This window comes from Dipteris shenzhenensis, chromosome 26 (assembly GCF_047967505.1).
Source record: "Dipteris shenzhenensis isolate YYH24624 ecotype China chromosome 26, Dip_SZ_1.0, whole genome shotgun sequence".
NCBI classification, from domain to species: Eukaryota; Viridiplantae; Streptophyta; class Polypodiopsida; order Gleicheniales; family Dipteridaceae; genus Dipteris; species Dipteris shenzhenensis.
Window position 1 is genome coordinate 17,452,963 of NC_141621.1, and position 16,152 is coordinate 17,469,114.

The window sequence follows — 16,152 nt, forward strand, 5'->3', positions numbered from 1 at the left end:
AACTTCGAATCTTTCTCTGGAAACACGCATCAATCAATCCAAGGAGTGGGGGAGGCAACACCTCTCAACCACTATCATGTATGCATACTCGTAGTTCCAATGTAGAGCTCGCTTTTGCCCACCGATTTTTGATCTCCTCGAGGAGAGAAGAGATGAAGGTAGTTAAGGATGTAAAAGAGAGCTCTAATGCATTGTAATTGCACTTGTGAAAGGGAGTTTTGCTTGTGACAAACAAAAGCCTAATTGAAGGTTACTTTTTTGTGTGGATTATATTGTTTGCTTGAGCCTAACGCAAAAAACCTTAATGCTACATGGGATGATAAACCCAAAGTCGTCATACAACCAACAACTCGAAAATCATCGCCACCATGAGATGCTTCCCCGCTCGCCTCTCCACTCTCGCCATTGCCTTGGACACCTCCTCTGCCCTCTTCCACTATTCCTGCTACACCGTTGATGGTGGCCACCGTGCTATCATCTTTGATCATTTTCGTGGCATCCTTCCCATCTCCACCATCGAAGGCATCCACTTTGTCACCCCCTGGCTCCAAATTGCTCACATCATGGAAGTTTGCACCTGCCCCCTCAGCATCAGCACCATTAGTGGCACGAAGGACCTGCAGATGGTTGACATCACTCTCAGAGTGCTTTTGAGGCCCGATGTTGAGGTACTTCCCACAATCTTTCAGAACCTTGGCTTGGATTACAATGAGCAAGTCCTTCCCTCCATCGGCAACGAAGTGCTCAAGGTGGTCGATTGCTCAATTCAATGCACACCAGCTCCTCATAGATAGCTTGGGCACATGTATGATGGAGGTTGAAATCTGGCAAGCTTTGATGTTATCGTAATCAGAGGCACATGGTTGCTTCAAGGTGTCGGACCTTATCGGATTTGTGGGCACATGCTCAGGTTGAAGTCTAAGATGTATTTTTATTGCATATCCAACTCTTGTCAGACCTTGCCTGCCTGTGTAGTCCAATTGTGCCCATCAAGCAGCAGATTGCCTTCCGTCATGAATCCGGCAGCATTAGCTACTTGAACCTTGCAAAAAATGGTCCATGTGCCCAAGGTGACAGTGGCCTCAGGGTTTGGCCCTGGTCTGACAGACCTTGCTGTAACGGGCGAAGGAGTTTGGCATTCTCGTGGATGATGTAGCTATCACTCATCTATCTTATGGGCCAGAGTTCTCCAAGGCTGTGGAGGCAAAGCAAATTGCCCAGCGAGAGGCAAAGACATCCAAGTTCCTTGTGCACAAAGTGGAGCAGGAGCGGCACGCTACCATCGTTCATGCAGGGGGAGAAAGCGAGGCTGTAAAGCTCATCTCCCAAGCAACTGCCAAAGCGAGAGATGGCCTTATTCAACTTTGAAGGATTGAGGCTGTGAAAGAAATTGCAATAGCTTTGTCCCAGTCCACAAACATGACTTACGTTCCACCAGATAACATTATGCTCTTTGGATTGAATCAAATGGGTAGTAACTAGATCGATTACATCCATTATGTACCCATTATGCAGTAGCTAGAGCGCCCCTAGAACATTAGATTGTTCTTCATGCTCCAAGGGAATTGGAATTTTTCTCTCCCATGTAAAGAAATCTTATTTTGAAGCTCTAAAATGAGCATATGTGTTCTGAAATACCCCCTCTCAGATCTTCCAAGCATGAAACACCCGAGTCTCACTTCTTAGAGATATACTCCTATCCTCTAAATTGATTTTGAACTACACTCTAAAGACTTGTGCCCATTTTTACATGAATAAAAGCAATAAATTGAGAAAAAGACTTGACAAGATAGGATGATGCCTGTAAGATTCTCTTGTTCTTTTTGTTTCCCCAATAAACTTGTCTACTTTTATTACAAGGTTAGTCTGAAAAAAGATTTGCATACAAAAATTAGCCAATGAGTAAGGATACAGTGCAATGACTTGCACTACATGTAGCAATATTACTTTCCGAGTCCCACCTTTAATAGACACTAACTGATTAGGGGATCATTTTTACTAATTAAGGAACCCCCAGATCCTATAGTCCCACTTTTGGGCTATCCAAGTTGGCCAACTTATCAAACCCAATAGGCACACGCTAATGAAAAACCATGATTTCTACTATAAGAACAACAATTGCACAAAGATATGGCCAATAGGCCATTAACATTGATCATGTGGTCATCAGATGACCTACCTACTTGACAAACTCAATTGGCTTCCCATAGAGAGGTCACACAGGGCTAACTTCTAGTAACCACTTAGCCAGCCTACATGGATAGACCTAGCCACTAGTGACAACGAATCTTCCAAACCAAAAAATGGGGCCTTACTAGCCCCTTCCAACTTTCAAGTTCAGTCTAGCCTTCCGAAGACCATTTCCTATCTAATTTAGGGACCGGAGGCCAAGTATCTATAATCAAACATAGATCACCTTCACATAACCTTTTTGTAGACAAGTTTTGCCCAATAGCCATTGATTCACCCTCTGATATGCAATTCAAAGGCCATGTGTTAAAACCCACTCCTAGGCTACATAACTTCAATTAGAGAACCTCCTGATCATTTAGGGAGACCACTAGAGATAACTAGTCCGCCTTGTTAAGATTCCAAAGATGCGATTAGACATGCACCCCTTACGATGCAAGGTTTGAGCTTGTGGTAGGGCTAATCTAGCTAATGGTTCATCAACCGCAATGACCACCCAACTCCACCGGATCTCGTGGAATAGACTAGCATCACCCCTTAGGCCTCCACAGCCCTTCCAAGTCAGCGTTCTCATGTAGACCTTCTAGGCTGTAGTCAAGCCAGTTATCATATCGAAGCCAATAATTTGAAAAGGGAACCTCAAGAACAAGCGATCATACTAGGATAGGCCAACCCATGAACCCATCCCTTCCCTTTATCATTCACAATGAAATCACTTTATGATGTTTCAATGGGCTAGAGTGACATTCAAACTATTGGGGTAGCCATTTTCATAATAAAGACACATTACTCAAACCAATGTACCTATGTTGAACTCAGACCCACCTATAAACACAGATGTAGCAATAAACCACCCTTGAAATAATTCCTTGATCACCAAAAAATTTTGAACCACCTTCTTTACCCTAATATAGAAAATTCACCAAAATCTCAAAGCTAATATTGCAAAGAGAGAACCAAAGATCATCATCTTCCCCTCTTTGTTTTTTCTTGTCACAAAACCCTTGCAAATTCTAGGAAAGAAGAGAAACCACTTAGATCTTATCTCCATCCTGCCTCACTAATGCACCATTGTTGAGAAAAGGTCTTATATGCATCTCTTAGAAAATGGTACCAAATTTTTGTACATGTATCAAAGTTCCTAGCCACATCTTTAATCCACTTTGCAACACCTCATCCCAGTTGCGAGTTGGAGTTTGAACCAACAACCTTGAGTGGTTTCTTTTCATATTGCTTCTCTTCATGCAAACTTATGATGGTGTAAGCTTCCATCATCTCCTCCTCCTAGCTTTCCCCATGGGGAAGAGCACTAGTTTGGTGGTGTAGTAGTGTCACAAACCTCTAGGCATGTTCCAAACTCCACAACTTTGGATGAGCTACTATGAACTTCCACTGCATCAAGGGAGGGAGTTTGCAATGGTTTCGGGAACTCTCGTCCCATCATACAATTCCATAGTGACCTACCCCTCCTTGCTAATTGTTTTCCAAGGTTCTTCTTTCGCATCCTTTGGCACCTTATCTCACTCATGAAGCAAATCTTTCTCCTCCAAAGCAATTTGAGAAGTTTATGGACCTTGCAAGTTGCACGGCGATCTTGCATCAGCTTCAAGACATCATTTAAGCTTTTGCGCATGTTGGGCATCTTTTCACAGAGCGCAAGCACAATCTTTTTGGCCTCATATGGACAACTCTTTATGAAGTGAGCAATTTTCTTCTAAATAAAGCAAAATTTGACTTGTTGGGCAATAACCAAGCCATTAGGAAATTTGATTTTGATAAATTTTGGAACATCCTTCCCTCAATCCCATAACATCCATGCCTTCTTGATTTTGACCAGAGATCTACTGATAGAGGGATAAGGAATACTCTCCAATGGAGTAGCCAATCTTTCCAATGAGCCCCGAAGTGAGGGCAAAAGATTTGGAAAATTACATATACTAAGCAATCATGAAAAATAAATCCATCCACGATGGAATCTAAGGAATTACCAACACATTAGCACCCACAAAAAGGAAAGACTAATAGACAAAATCATTCTATAGAGCCTCAAACACACATCAAACAAGAAAAAACTAATTACTTTGAAGCCTTGCCACGTATCCTTTTGTTGACATGACACATTCAAATGCTTAGAGTTGTCCAACTTGTGAAATTTGAAATTGAGATCCAAAAATATGTTGATGCTAAAGAAAAGTCACAAGAGGCAATTACAAGATTAATTATTGACAAGACAAAATTGTTAAAAGAAACATGGTCCCCCCTCTAGCAATGCTTGCTATGTACATTAACTAAGAAATTGGACAAAAGAAAAAGAACCCATATCAATTACAAGCAAAGGATCAAGGATGTGCACTCAATGGATATCTTGGAATATGTAGTGGAGTAAGAAAGCATAGGGGGCAATCTGCCATTTCATAAAATCCTCACAAAGTAACCATTGTAATTTTCGTATCTCATCATAATGCTTTTTGTAGGAAGTTTATGAATGAGATTGTTGGAAGAGGAGAATGAGATTTTTGGAAGAGGAGCATCTGTTAAATATTATGTGGTAAAGAGTGTGATCAAGAAGGTGATAGTACATTTCCATCCTTAGGGATCCTTGTCGGCAAGCAGTACAGTTGTACTTCAAGAGGTTCTACCTTATTTAAGGAACATGGCAGACATCAAAAGTTGTTCACATAGGTGATGTTTCTAGCATTAGTAGACAAAGGTAGTTGGCTATTTATAATGTTTTTAAATTCTACTTCAAGGTCATGGTGTAAAGATTTCATTATTTCCTAGGCTGAAACATGTTGTATTAGCAAGAAAGAAAACTAATTTGGTTGTCCAAGTTTTGTTAGATGGAATTTTTTTAAATATCAGATATGATGATGTTAGAAGACACAAACAAGACAAAAGGCCAAGACACAAAAAAGAAATGTGGACAAGCTACCAAAGGGACAAAGCAAAGACTAAGCAGAGAGTTTAACAATGCTTTTTTGGATGTACCCAAGGTCCAAGCTGCAATAGTAGAATTTTATGACATGAAAGCATGGAATAAATGACATTTCTCATTTACTTTAGCTATAATTTTCTTAAAGGCCTTTCTTAACAATTATAATTCATGACAATAAATGATATTTCTCTTATTTACTTTACCTATAATTTCTTAAAGGCCTTCTTAATAGCTACAATTTTCCTTAAAGGCCTTTTTTATAGTTACAAGTATATATATTTTTCCAAATAGTAGAGTAAAGCTTGTATTTGTTATAAACTTGGAGGAGTGCAAGGTTGTGAAAGGCAATTAGCTAAAGAGGGTGAGCATTACACTTATGAACAAAGCTCTTGAACATATCAAAAATATGGGAGTTCAAGATGAGTTTAGTGTTCAAGCAAAAAAACATATTTGGTGGCTTGTTGCATTTGAACTTCCTAAATAGAGAAAGAGGGCTTAAAACATTGAAATGCATGTTTGGAGTGGAAATGAGCACAAATACAACATATCCATGCCTTTTTTTGCATACATCACAACAAGTGCAAGTGAGCAAGGACACGAATGTAGGACAACATAAAGGGAAAGGGGAAGGGAAGCAAACAAATCGTAAGGAAAAAGCAATGGAAAGGGTAAAGATGTGATGAGAAATTTAGATAATGATATGGTAGATGATGATGCTAACAAATAGATATTATACAAGTGGACCAATGGAGTGATAAACTAACTTCTCTTGTGTTGCATGCTGAGATGTGCCTCATTGATAAGTTGCTATATTTGTACATCACAAATGTAGGTTGCAAGGGTTGAAGCTTTTCTATTAAGCATAGGACTACATGGAAAAATGTGAAGCTATGTAAAGACACACATGAAGAAAAGTGAAGCTCTTCTATTAAGCATGGGACTACATGGAGAAATATGAAGCTAGGTAAAGACACACAACTCTCAGAAAAATAAAAAACCTTTTGAGTAAAGTGTCCATGGGGGCATAAAGACGTGAAGATTTTTGTCCAAACATAGCAAAAATTAATTAAACATGACATTGGAAAGCATTATGCAAGTGTATTGCTAATTTGGAAGCTGATCTTGATATGACAAATTTAAGACTACCTATTTGGAAAGCATCAGACAATGTAGTAAAGATCTTGAGAAATCCTTCCATAAATGATGAGGATGTGCACATGATGTGCACCTATATTATGTCATTGTGAAAGAGTTCACTGAAGCCATGGTGGATGGATGGCATGAACCAAACATTACTCATTACATGGTATGTTTGGTCTCCACATATTTTTTTCTTTTAATCACCTTTTTTTTTTGGGATGTTACCTCATGTGCACTTTTTATGAATTTAGCACATTGTTTATGCTCATGGTCCATGGTTCATTAAATGTTTGGAGTGCCCAAGAAATGGAGGTAACATTACAAAGCATGAGGTACATACTTCAAAAGTACGTGGCATGGAGGTGAAGTTACTAAAAAATACTCTTTGGGAAATTTTTGAGTGGTTCTATTGTGGCATAATTAGGTTCTCTTATGCAAGGGATTAAGCTTTGTAAAAAGAGAGAGCACAAGTAGTTTGTCAAAGCCAAACAAGTAAAAGGAGGCTTTTTGGAAGCTAGCAAGTGTAAGAAAATAATACAACGTCTATGCTCAACAGATAACAGGATCTCGTACGCAGGAGAGTAAACAAGATAGTATGGAGAATCAAAAAATTTGATTACTGTAGAACTGATACAATAGATAGCGCTACCTCCCAACCGTGCGCTCCTGTGAAAGAAGCTTCGATGGCATGCTCGAAACAATAGAAAACGGAGGTTGAATGCTAAGGAATCAGGGTTTCTGTAGCCAGTGATGAAATGGGCTTCATGGGCTTGCTCTTATATAGCCACCAGTCGTAGTCGGTTAGGCTCAATTGGGTGACCGACCTAGTCCGCCCAAAACGGTCGACTGGGGATCAGTAGGCCTCCGACCATACGATAGAATCGGTGCACAAAACAGAGCAACTAACCTACAGTTTCCATTCCAGCCCAGAGCCATCCGGGATCATCTAAGGCTCCAAACGGGCCCCGCAACCTGAGAGTGGGCTGCCCCAGGAAATGCTCCACCGTCTACCCTCAGTGTGGTCAGTCAAGGGATGCCTTCCCACACTTGCATGTAGCCTAGTTGGTGGTGTACCAACTCTATCTGAAGTCGTCTAGCCATCAAGCCACACATGGCCCCCATCTGGTGTCCAAACCAGGACCTACCGGATAACGGAGCTACTTAAATGCCTTCTCCTCATATGGGGGGCTTACAAGTAGAGTTAGCTAGTTCTGGCGTAGTTACATGAGAGTGGAGCATTGATATCTAACACCCCCCCTCAATGTCCACCTGCAAAGTGAACTTACTTTTTCAGCCCAATGCCAAGTCGATGAAGATGCCTCTCTAGCAAGTCTCTTCCAAGAGCCTTCGTGAAGATGTCTGCAACATTCTCTATAGTTGGACCAGTACACCAAGTTGACCTCTTCATCCATGATGAGCTCACGTACAAAGTGATATTGAATCTCAATGTGTTTTGTGCGAGCGTGGAATATCGGGTTCTTTGCAATCGCCATGCAACTCTGATTATCACATGATAAATGCGTAGACTTGTTCTGCACTGCACCCATGTCCCCCAAAATCCTCCTCAACCACACCGCCTCACAAGAAGCAAAGCATGTAGATTTGTACTTGGCCTCGGTAGAAGAAAGAGTAACTATAAATTGCTTCTTGCTGACCCATGACACAGCTCCAGATTCGAGTGAGAAACAATAACCTGTCACTGACCTCCTGTTGTCCACATCTCCTGCCCAATCCGAGTCACAGAATCTGGTCAAGATGTTGCCCTTTGTATAGGTGATGCCATAATCAAGTGTGCCTTTGATGTATTTCAGCACCCGCATCCCTGCCCTCTAATGGTTCTCCTGGGGATTATTGAAAAACCTGCTTAGTACACCAGTCGCAAAACTGATGTCCGACCGTGTGCTGCACAGGTAAATCAAGCTGCCCACAAGCCTTCTGTACTTCGCTTCATCCACCAATGGTGATGAATCCTCATTTGAGAGCTTCGCGTCAACCTCCATAGGGGTACCAAGTGTCTTGCACTCAGCCATGCCAAATGCCTTCAGTATCTCTCTAGCATACTTCAGTTGTGAAATGAAGATCTGTTTCGGCTCCTGCCAAACTTCAATCCCCAAACAGAAATGCATCAGTCCGAGGTCTATCATTGCAAACTCTCTTCCTAGCAAATGCTTCGTCTACGAGATCTTCTCTTCATGGTTCCCTATTATGACAAGGTCGTCCACATAAAAGACCACGATCATACACCTGCCTCCTTCTCTGAAGATATACAAATTTGCATCAGATGCGTTCCTCCTAAACCCATTTTGCAGAAACTAGGCATCAATTCACTGGTACCACGCTCGTGGGGCCTGTTTCAGCCCATAAAGTGCTTTAGTTTGCAGACTTTACCTTCTGAACCGGGGATCTCAAAACCTGGTGGTTGTTCCACGTATACCTCCTCCTTAAGATCTCCATTCAGAAGGCAGATTTCACATCCATCTGAAACACGGGCCAACTTCCCTGGACAGCTAAAGCCAAAACACTACGAATTGTAGTTAGCTGAGCTGTGGGAGGAAAAGTATCTTGATAATCAAAACCATGTACCTGTGCAAATCCTTTTGCCACGAGCTGAGCCTTGTACTTATCCAATGTGCCGTCAGACTTGTACTTGGTCTTGTACACCCACTTGGTGTCGATTACCTTGCGTTTTGGTGGTCGATCCACAAGGTCCCAAGTGTTGTTCTTCATTATGGAGCCATACTCTGACTACATAGCCTCCATCCACCTATCATTGCCCTGTGCCTCTTCAAGACACTTGGGTTCGTAAACACGGATCACTTCTGTCATCAAAGCATAGTTGACCAAGTGTTCATGCGCCCTTCTTTGCTCCTCTAATCTCTTGGACCGACGGTGTTCAGATGGTTCCTCCTCAATGGCTGGAGGTTCTCTGCCATCCAAAAGCTGCTTTATCCACTTCGGGAATGGCCATTGTCATTGTGGTTCTGCAGGCTCTTCTTCATCTTCTTTATCTTGAATCCTCCCAAGCATCGTTGGGGGAGTTCGGTCTACTGTTGGTGGTGATACTGGATGGATATCCTGGTCCTGCTTGTTTGGGAAGGAAGCATCCTCCTCGAATTGATGTGGTTGTTCTAAGAAGACCACATCACGACTTACAATTTCCTTCTTGGTAACAGGGTTATAGAGACAGTAACCCTTCGCCTCTTCACTGTAGCCCAAGAAAAAACACTTCCGGCTCTTCGGTTCCCATTTGGTCCTAGTAGCATCAGGGACATGCACAAAACAGTCACATCCAAAAATTCTGAAATGTGCAGCTGAAGTTTTCTTACCAGAAAAGGCTTGCAGTGGAGTCATCCCATTCAGAGCCTTCGTGTAACTACGATTCAGGATGTAAACTGCCGTGTTACATGCTTCAGCCCAGAAAGTTTTTGGCAAATCTTTCCCTTTCATCATACTCTGGCCCATTTTGCAGATGACGTGCATCTTGCATTCTGCTACTCCATTTTGCTGTGATGTATGTGGTAAGGGTTTCTGCCTCTTGATCCCATGACTTTTGCAGTAACTTTTGAATTCAGTCGATGTGAACTCTCCACCTCTGTCTGATCTCAACTTCTTCACCTTCCTCCCGGATTCTTTCTCAACCATTACATGCCATTCCTTGAACCTACTGAAAGCCTCGTCTTTCGTCTTTAAGAAGTATATCCATATCCTTCTACTATAATCATCGATTAGTGTCATGAAGTAGTAGGAACCACCCAAAGCTTCCATCTCCATTTTTTTGTAGAGGTCCGTGTGAACGAGATCTAGAGGAGGAAGCCCATCAAGGGACACCAAGTGGCCATTTTGCGGGTGATGTGGCAATAAAAAAGTTTTTTCAAGCCGGATTATGGTGGCCAATAGTAATTAAGAATTCGCATGAATTTGCAAATAAATGTTGGTACTGCCAAAGAGATTGACAATCGTTAGATGTTGACAGATTGCCACTTAACCCAACCTTACCACTTAATTTGTAATGGGACCTAAATTTGGTGGGACCATTGAAACCAGTTGTAAAATACACTGGAAACAAGTACATTTTGGCAGCCATGGAATATTTTACTAAGTGGGTAGAGGCACAAGCTTTGCGTGATGATTCATTGGATAGTACCATAAAATTCTTATACTACTGCAACATTATTACATGGTTTGCATGTTTGATGGAGTTAGTATCAAATCAAACAGGACACTTTCTAAACATAACCATTAAAAATTTGATAAAATCTCACATGATGGTTCTCAAAATTGTATCAACATATCATCCACAAGTAGTCAGACAGATAGAAAGTTCTAACAAAATCATGAAGCGGATTTTGAAATTGACAATTTTGAAAAATAGAATGGATTGGGACACAAAGCTAGATTTAGCATTGTTGGCATTTCAAACAACATTCAAGGTAACCACGGGAATGACACCCTTCAAGTTTGGTCTATGGAGTTGAGGTGGTAGTGCCCATGGAACTTGTGACCACTAGCTTACGAGTCTTAGCTAAGAAGCTAAGTCTGGAAGAGCCAGTAGAATTTTGACGACATCAATGGAATCAGTCGGAAGAAGATTGACTTGGAAGTAGACATATTGTACAAGTCATCCAAGAGTGTTGAAAAGCTTGGGTTTACAAAAACATCAAATTAAAATTATTCAAGGAAGGAGATTGGGTATTGATGTTTAATACAAAATTCGGGAAGCTTCCTAGAAAATTAAAACTGAGATATGATGGACCATTACAAATTATGAAGGATTTAGGCCAAGGCACATTCTCACTGACTGATATGCATGGTAATATATCATTGAAAGCAGTCAATGGGTTTTGACTAAATCCATTCATAGGACTTAGGAACAAGTACGATCCGAATTTGGACCAATTGGTTGGACATCAGACTTATGGCGATCAGACAGTTGGTACATTGGGCCTTTAAATAGGGAAATCATACAAGGAAGTGACGGCAATGACACTTCACATGTGCAACTATTGCAACACATGCAAAATCATCACTTTAGTTCATTCATAATAGTCATTCCAACTTTCTCATCATCCTTTGTGTGCTTCAACTGCTAGAAATTCATCTCTCCAATTCCCATCGGTCTGTCACATACAGACTAATTTGATTACCGTTCCCTAAAGAGCACGCAACCGATGAAGGAGCTATGAGTAGTTCGTCTAGTTTGCAAGTGATGGCAATGTCATTCAATCCCTTAGCACAAAAGAAGATGGGGCCACAGGCATCACGTTGGTCACTACGTAGTCAAGTGACCACCACTATTGATAATAAGGCAATGGAATCACCACACCCTACAACGGATACCTCTACTTGTGATTTATGGGACTTTAAGCATGATATGGATACCTAGTCCTCATAATATTGCATGGTTGCATAAAATGGGACTCCGTGATTATTATCATCTTCCCTTGTGGGAGTGAGTGATAAATGTTTAAAAAATTGAAATCAAACATGCTCACAAATTCAAGATTAACCAAAACCATAGAAACCAAGAACAAGGAAATAAGTGGGAGAGAAGAGAAAGAGAGAGCGACACTGCATGGGGTCCAATCTGCCCCCCTAGATGGTGGCTCTTGCTTCCCATCTAGAGTATTTATAATTGTAATTCCAAAAAGCAAAGAGCTAATAATAGTACATCCAAAAGCATCCCGTGTCGATAACTAGAGGGATTGCTCAACATAGCTCCATGAGCTTAAAATATCACAAGGCTTAATATGCCCTCATCCACAATTAATAAAATAAATTAGCCCACAGCTTAAAATTCATTACTTTACAATATGGACCATGGCCTTTGACAACCATTAGATACTTCTGTCAATCCAAATCACCTTCACCATCTCCATTCCTCATTATCCAACTCATCATCTGTACTCAAGTCACCAATTGTGTTAGTAGTTATAATCAATTGATGAATTATCACACTAACTAATCCCAACACAATTGTACGCTTGACATATAGACATCAAAATACACACCATGCGACCAATTGCAATAACACCAGTAACACGTGACATTAGTATTAGCATGGAATCATCCACAATACTAACCATCTAGTTTGGAAAAACATAAATAATTATGCGTCCACAACTAAACCCCACAAAGCATCCACTAGGATTCCCGCCACGTCCGGTGCACTTCTATGGAATACCTTGCCATAGTCATACTTGACCAAAATAAAATAATTTCCATAGTAAGAAATATTGGGAGTACAATTCCATAACATCCCTCTTGCTTAGATTGCAATTGACCTCAGTTGTGTATTTGACTTTTCGAGTCAACGAGTAGAGATGTGGAGTAATATCTTGGATCTTCATCAAGTATCATCATGGTCAAAAAATTTCTTCAATAGATCTTAAGCTCTTATTAACCAAGATATAATGAATTTAGCTAATTCAAAACTTATGAAATATTATTTTTATTCTTATCTTGTACCAAGAGAAAGTACTATACCACATCTATTCATTGCTTATATTATTTTGTTATAGGTCCAAGCATTATATTTGTCACATTCCTCAATCTCTATACCATTCCATACCAATATGATATTGAGAAATAATAACAAATACAAAGCATAATTATTTTTCCTTTTGATGTGAGTAGCAATAAATGACATATACTAAAGTTTTTTATTTAACTTGGTAGCTAGTAATGATCCAATATGTATTTTCTTTAGCTGCTAGAAAATATATAAAAGATATTATCTGACATACCAACTTGCTTAGCAAAAATCTCATATGCTTTTTCTTCTCTTTAATTTTCTCTAATTCAGTTCAATTTAGCAAAACACTTTATCGAAGCATACCATATGTATCACACACTAATAGTTTTGTTATCTACAATTAAGCTAGGATTGGCATCTACTCAAGCAAGCGATGAGGATACAGGCCATTTCAGTCATTGTATTTCTTATGATATACATCTTCTCATCCTTATCAATGCACATAATCATGCTTATTTAATCATAAAAAACTCTTAGCTTACCTAGATTATCCTAGATCTTATATAGGCTATCATATTTTATTCTCTTTTTCATGCTATTTTAATATGATTTATCACTCTTCTTCAAATTCAATTATTCCCTTCCATCGCCATACCATTCTTTCTTGTCTCTATATGAGTATTTCTATGAGAGTAAGAAAAATGAAAATATAGGAAAACAAAAATATGGGAATAGATACGTTACTCCTTTGTCCTTCCAAATCTTTGCTTGCTTGGTTGAGCCCCAATCAACTTTCTTTTGCTTCCTATTGAATCGTTGGTTTGATAACTTTGTGGTTCAAAAGAGATTCCTTGTAGAGCCTCTCTTACATAGTGACCTCATCATATGCAACTTAAGAAAAGCAATCAAGTAAAGCAAAGAAGAAATATGTATCTAGAGATGCCTTGGTTGTCTCGTCACAATGCTTGTATGCTTGATTGTGTCGACTAAGCTGACAAGAGAAATTGCCGATTGTTATCGAAGAAGCAATAACATGCATATCATGCATCTATTTGTCCTTGTTTCATTTGTAGCTCTCGATTCTTGATTTAGTCCTATTGCTTTCTTTCAAATTAAATAGCCATGGTCTTTCGCTTAAAAGAGTGACATTCATGTTGCGATTTTCATACGACTTCCATAATTGAAATCACATGATGCTACTATTACTTTAAATATCATCAATTACATAAGAATATGAATCTTTACTGTCCTCATGCCCTAAGGTTAAGTCATCTCTGGTCATGGTTGTTCATCTTCCTATCCAAAGACTGCTTCTACCAATTCATTGACAGTAGGGACTGAAAAGAAGCAACCATAAACTTCTTACCTAAAGTCGGAATATATTGATCCAACCACTCAAAAGAACCAAAGCATATCCTTTGAACAAGATAAAATGGGCCATTTTCATCAATCGCAACTATAGCATTGTTTTTCAAAGCATCTTTGATAACTTTTGCATACAAATGCAAAGCCTAGCTATCAAGTAGTCAAAACAATCAGAGAGAACATTCTGAGAATGACTATGTCATTAGATAGCAAAAACTCATGTTTCTTGCCTCGTATAGTCAGGCTAGAGTGTAGCCAAGCTCTGATACCACTGTTATGAAAATTGAAATCAAACATGCTCACAAATTCAAGATTTACCAAAACCATAGAATCCAAGAACAAGGAAATAAGTGGGAGAGAGAAGAGAAAGAGAGAGCGACACTGCATGGGGTCCCCTAATCTGCCCCTCTTAGATGGTGGCTCTTGCTTCCCATTTAGAGTATTTATAATTGTAATTCCAAAAAGCAAAGAGCCAATAATATTATATCCAAAAGCACCCCTTGTCCATCAGAAGAGGGATTGCTCAACATAGCTCCACGAGCTTAAAATATCACAAGGCTTAATATGCCCTCATCCACAATTAATAAAATAAATTAGCCCATGGCTTACTATTCATTACTTTACAATATGGCCCATGGCCTTTGACAACCTTTAGAGACTTTGATCAATCCAAATCACCTTCTCCATCTCCACTCCTTGTTATCCAACTCATCATCTGTACTCAAGTCTCCAATTGTGTTAGTTGTTTAATCAATTGATGAATCATCACACCAACTAATCCTAACACAATTGTACGCTTGATATACAGACATCAAAATACACACCTTGCGACTAATTGCAATAACACCAGTAACACTAGTGACATTAGTATTAACATGAAATCACCTACAATACTAACCATCTAGCCTAGAAAAACATAGGTAGCTAGGCATCCCCAACTAAACCCTGCAAAGCATCCACTAGGACTCCCGCTACATCCGGTGCACTCCTATGGAATGCTTTGCCATAGTTACACTTGACTAAAATAAAATAATTTCCATAGCAAGAAATATCGAAAATACAATTCCATAACAATGAATATGGAGGCACAAAAATAGTTTGATCACTCATAGGAGTTAGTGGCTCGGGTGTTCAAATTACCACTCATTCCAAATGTATTGACAAAGGCTCCTAGCAAGTTCTTGGATGAGGTTATGGTGAAGGAGTTTGGCAAGCAAGTACACTAAAAAAGGCTACTTTTACGTGAAGAAACTCTTGAAAGGCCAGAGATTGAGACCAGTGCAAATGGTTTCTAGAAAGGGTGCTGCTCTTGACCAAGTACACTAATATTTAAAAAGATAATTATTCACTGATGCAATTTGTTGAGTTGAGTAATCCAATCAATTAGGTTGCATTTATGTAGGAGATGATCACAGGAGAAATAATAGGCAAAGACAAGCGGAGGAGCACAACTCTCAACAACAAACTTTGGTCAATTCTTTATGCTTTGTTTATTTAGATTCTAGAGGGAACAAGCCCGCACCAATGCCTACCATTCTCAAATGAGGAGAACGAACCAAAAGATCAGTGCCTTAGGAAAGAGCTTCCTTGATAGGAAACAATTAGACTATTGAAAGAAGCTGGTTATGAGCAATCAAAAATTGAAGCACCGGTGGGAATATAGAAGGATCTAGAGTCACCCCTAGAGGTCCACCAACAAGTCAAACCCAATTCAATTAAAAAACCCAAACTCAAAATTAGGTGCAAGACCACATATCAAAGACCATGCAATAGGGATGAGCAAGAAGACAAAACACAAGTAGATAACGAAAGCAAAGAAACCATACCAGAGAAGGTAGTACAAGACAATCAAAGACCAAATGCTAAAAAATCATGAGGGAACACCACCAATGGAAGAAAGGCCTATGGACTCACTACGATAACTGAACTCACCACAGCAATCACCACTTGTACAAGAAAACCCAGAGCACTGTGAACAGATCCCTAAAGAAGTTGAAGAGGATCAAATAACGTTCACAGATGTAGATGAAGCAATTGCTCTTCTACAAAG

General features: G+C 39.7%; 1 pseudogene; it reads left to right on the top strand.

The window, feature by feature from the left end:
- Positions 1-368: 368 nt before the first annotated feature.
- On the top strand, positions 369-1,482 carry LOC147884751 (prohibitin-3, mitochondrial pseudogene; annotated as a pseudogene).
- Positions 1,483-16,152: the final 14,670 nt, after the last annotated feature.